The 5,000-nt window shown below is 35.5% G+C and overlaps 1 protein-coding gene across 1 annotated transcript in view; it reads right to left on the reverse strand.

The window, feature by feature from the left end:
- LOC128646974 (septin-2A) overlaps positions 1–5,000 on the reverse strand; it is a gene marked incomplete in the record, with an annotated part of 243,084 nt that overhangs the window by 237,464 nt on the left and 620 nt on the right.

Genomic DNA, 5,000 nt, shown 5'->3' on the forward strand with positions numbered 1-5,000 from the left:
AACAATAACAAAAATTGACTGTCCCTTTAAGGTGGTTTAGTATGGATTCACCTTAGTTACTATTGCAAAGAATGGTTCTCATATAATGATTGTAGATGCAGAACTGATAATCCACCTTTTACAAACATGTGACTGCTGAGAATCTTAGGGGCGAGGGTGAAGTAAACAAAAGCTTGCATAAATTGCCTAAAAGCATTAACCTAAACCTCCCTGGGAGAAAGTAAACAAACACATTTTTAGATGTATTTTACAGCAAAACGAAGCAAAATAAATAATGAATGTATATTGCAAAAACGTTTCACTTGCAATAATGAAACATTTTATGCGTTATTGAAATGTCAAGTTTAATGGTCCTTTAATGACCAATCAGTGTTGCTGCAGCTGACTTTCTGCTATTGGCTGCCTTGCCATCATACTGCTAATTGGTCACACAGAGTCTACATTCTGGATGCCATTGTTCAATGTCTAAGAAAGGGTAGTTTATTTTGTTTTGTGGCACCTAGAGTGTGATAAGAAGTGCTATTTATACCCCTGCAGTTCCCTCAATGAAACAAATTTCCCAGGGTAGAAGTCTTGGCCATGTCACTGAGATGAATCGGCTTTTATCACTTTGTCTGTCTGAGCTATTTTTAAGGGTCTTGTTACACTGAGCAGGCAGTGACTTACAGGTCTAAGCAACAGACCCTATCCACTGGAATGGTGCAGAAGATCGCTGGAGACTCCCTGCTGGAAGCTGGTCCTTTTCAGAAGCCAGGAAAGCCATGCTGACTGCAGGACTGCCCGCTTCTCCCTCCAGTAACCTCTGGCAACACCCCACCCTGTGACAATGTCCCTTTAAATTTGTATCTGAAATTTAAATGAACATCCTCCTCATACTCTATCTGTGTGTGTGTGTATATATGTATATATATATATTTGTATTTGTCTTTTAACAATTCTTGACATCAGTTTAAATGTCCTTTGTCCCTTTGTGTTGAAAAACGTTCCCAATGCCAAACTGCATCAAAATTAAATATTTCTATGGAGAAAGTACAAAGCACACACAGTAATGTAAAAAAAAATCTCAGTTTTAAACAACTTTCCATTTTACTTCAATGATCAAATGTGCTTAGTTCTCTTGGTATCCTTTGTTAAAGAGTAATTCTAGGTGAACTCAGGAGCGAGCACGTGTAGTGTTTGCAACAGTGTTTATGCATAGTTCCAAACACTGCTGACTTAGATTGTTAATGACAGATGCATGCTCATTAGGTTTATAACTATGTTACATATTAGTTGCAAAAACTGCTGCCATAGATTGTTAATGACACTTGCATGCTCCTAAGCACCGATCAGCCTAGCTATGTTCTCTTCAACAAAGGATAGAAAGAAAACAAAATAATTTTGCTAAAAGAAGTAAATTGGAAAGTTGTATAAAATTGCATGACCTTTCTGAATTATCAATATTTAACTTTGACTTTACTGTCCCTTTAACAGATTTCTGAAACAGAATAATTTTTATCTAAGGCAGACCTAGTGACCACACTGTCACAAGACCAATATATCAAGCGAACATCATTAAAGAACAGAAAGGCGTCTGCATCCACAATTCAAGCTGAACTAGGGCAGTCCTACCACAGCAGGCAAAAGCACAGTCAAAAGACGAGCGGCACAGTGCAGTTTTCATGGGAGAATAGCAGCCTCTAAACACCCTTCTTCGTTGAAAAAAAACATGGCTATACTTTTAGCATGAGCCAAAGAAATATAGAAATTTCAAGATAGAAGACAGCAAAAATATTCTATTTACTGACAAGTCGAGTCAAAACCTAACATTTTTTGTTGCAATTCCAAAAGTTCATATGAGAAGAAAGCAGCATAAGAGTTTAACACCACAGTGTACAAAGGCTACAATTAACTATGGTGCCGGAAATATCAAGGTGCTTTGCATATTCTGAAGTTGGCTGCTTCCATAAAATTAAATACACTTTTACCTCTCTATTCTGCAGAGATAAACCATCCTTTCTGCCTTAAAAATTCGTTTGAAACAGGATTCATTTTCCAGCAAGACAATGATTCTAAACACTCATCAAAGCTGTGCCAATCATATATGAAGTCCAAGGAAGAGCAATGAAAGATAGGTTACATGGCTTTCTCTCCACAATCACCAAAGCTCAAACCCCTGCACATCTGTTTATATCAAACACTGGAAAAGGAGAAACACACTAGGACAGGGGTTATAAAGGGACAGTCTACACTAAATTTGTCTTTTAAAACAATACAAATTCTATTGTAGACTGTCCCTTTAACAAATCTGTTTAAAGTTAAAGGGACACTGAACCCAAATTTTTTCTTTTGTAATTCAGAAAGAGCATGCAATTTTAAGCAACTTTCTAATTTACTCCTATTATCAATTTTTCTTCGTTCTCTTGCTATCATTATTTGAAAAAGAAGGCATCTAAGCTTTTTTTTTTTGTTTCAGTACTCTGGACAGCACTTTATTGGTGGATGAATTTATCCACCAATCAGCAAGGACAACCCAGGTTGTTCACCAAAAATGGGCCGGCATCTAAACTTACATTCTTGCATTTCAAATAAAGATACCAAGAGAATGAAGAAAATTTGATAATAGGAGTAAATTAGAAATTTGCTTAAAATGTCATGCTCAATCTGAATCACAAAATAAAATTTTTGGGTACAGTGTCCCTTTAAGGAGTCAGTAAGAGTATTTAGGAGCCAGACAATGGTGTTTGTATATAGATATATTCAGAATAACCCAAAAAGTTAGGAGCCAGTGGCTCCTAGGTTTGGGAGACCCTGTACTAGGATATCTCTAAACACTGACTGTTATGTACTAACACACTTTTATTAGTGGAAATTATGTATTTGTGTTTGAGAAATACTATACATAAGAAGAGATTACTGTGATACAGGAGGGGCAAGGAGAGATTCAGCTCCAGAGCTGCAACTTCTGGTTACACTGACCTTTCCAGCTCAATACATGGTGCCTTAAAGGGACACTAAGCCCAAATGTTTTCTTTAATGATTCAGATGGAGCATGCAATTTTAAAGGGACACTGGACCCAATTTTTTTCTTTTGTAATTCAGAAAGAACATGCAGTTTTAAGCAACTTTCTAATTTACTCCTATTTTCAAATTTTCTTCGTTCTCTTGCTATCATTATTTGAAAAAGAAAGCATCTAAGCTTTTTTTTGGTTTCAGTACTCTGGACAGCACTTTTTTATTGGTGGATGAATTTATCCACCATTCAGCAAGGACAACCCAGGTTGTTCACCAAAAATGGGCCGGCATCTAAACTTACATTCTTGCATTTCAAATAAAGATACCAAGAGAATTAAGAAAATGTGATAATAGGAGTAAATTAGAAAGTTGCTTAAAATTTCATGATCAATCTGAATCACGAAAGAAAATTTTTGGTTACAGTGTCCCTTTAAGCAACTTTCTAATTTACTCCTATTGTCAATTGTTCTTCGTTCTCTTGCTATCTTTATTTAAAAAGCAGGAATGTAAAGCTTAGGAGCCAGACGACTTTTGGTTCAGAAGCTGGATAGCACTTGCTGGATTGGTGGCTACATTTAGACACCAATCAGCAAGTGCTACCCAGGTCCTGAACCAAAAATGGGCTGGCTCCTAAGCTTACACTTGCTTTTTAAAATAAAGATACCAAGAAAATGAAGAAAAAATAATAATAGGAGTAAATTAGAAAGTTGCTTAAAATTGCATGCTACATCTAAATCATGAAAGTTGAATTTGACTAGACATCCCTTTAAATGATCAGTTATTAGAAAAGGGTGCTAAACTCACCCTTTCTGTGCTGCTGCACATGGCTAAACTCAGCGTTCTCCTTTAATAAGGTGACGTTTGCACCTCTAAACCAATAGCCGTGCTAGCATAAAGAACAGTCAGCTGACACGCATGGCTATTGGCTAGCATACAGAACACTGTTAGCTGACACACAAGTAAATTGGAATGTTTTCCTACACACAAATAATCTTAAGAAATTATAGGTTAAATGCCAAACATTATCTTATAACATCTTTTCTTAAATGTTTTAGACATAATACCTTTTTTCAGCTCTAGTATATTAAGTCTATCTAAGCTATTTTTTAAGTATTTAGCGTCTCCTGTCTCTGTATATAGTAGAATTTAGAGAAAAAGTACAATAAGGGGTTAATCTTGTTTGTTTTTAATTGTTTGTAATGTTCCTTTAAATAGGAGTATCAGTGAAAGCTCACATTCAGCAGTGAACAAGTGTGTGTGAGACACACGAAACGTGTCTGCTGGTGCTGCACTGATACCCCTTACTGTCAGTGTGTAGAGCTACTGCTCTTTTTTGCTTTTAATGTGCACACAATAAAGCTATTTTTATACATTCTACTGACCCTGCCTTAATGTTTGGATGCAGTAGGTTGTTAGCCCTGTAGCCGAAATTCGTGGGGACTTTTGTAAATTGGAATGTTGTTTATACAGTAATTGTATGTTCTATCTAAATCATGAAAGAAAATTGTTGGCAACTTTATACAGGTTTTACGTCCCTTTAAGTATTAAATGCCATTTTAACACATTTTAGTTATATGGAATTCATTGTATTACCAACCAGCTGCTAAAATGCTCTAATAGTGGCTCCGGAAGTGCATAAGAGGTCTATCTCAACATAGAATAATATGAGAAGGTTATTATCCCTTTAAATTTAAAATGATATAGGCCCCATAGATGTTCCCCTTTTGTACAGTAAAAGACAACATTGGGTGTCATTTAAAGGGACATGAAACCCAAATATTTTCTTTCATGGTCTAGAAAGAGCATGGGATTTTAAGCAACTTTTAATTTGCTTCTATTATCTAATTTGCCTCATTCTCTTGATATCCTATGCTGAAAAGCATATATAGATATGCTCAGTAGCTGCTGATTGGCTCACTCATGTGCATTGTTATTTCTTCAACAAATTATATATATATATATATATATATATATATATATATATATATATATATATATATATATAA

This window comes from Bombina bombina, chromosome 2, assembly GCF_027579735.1.
Source record: "Bombina bombina isolate aBomBom1 chromosome 2, aBomBom1.pri, whole genome shotgun sequence".
Lineage (NCBI taxonomy): Eukaryota > Metazoa > Chordata > Amphibia > Anura > Bombinatoridae > Bombina > Bombina bombina.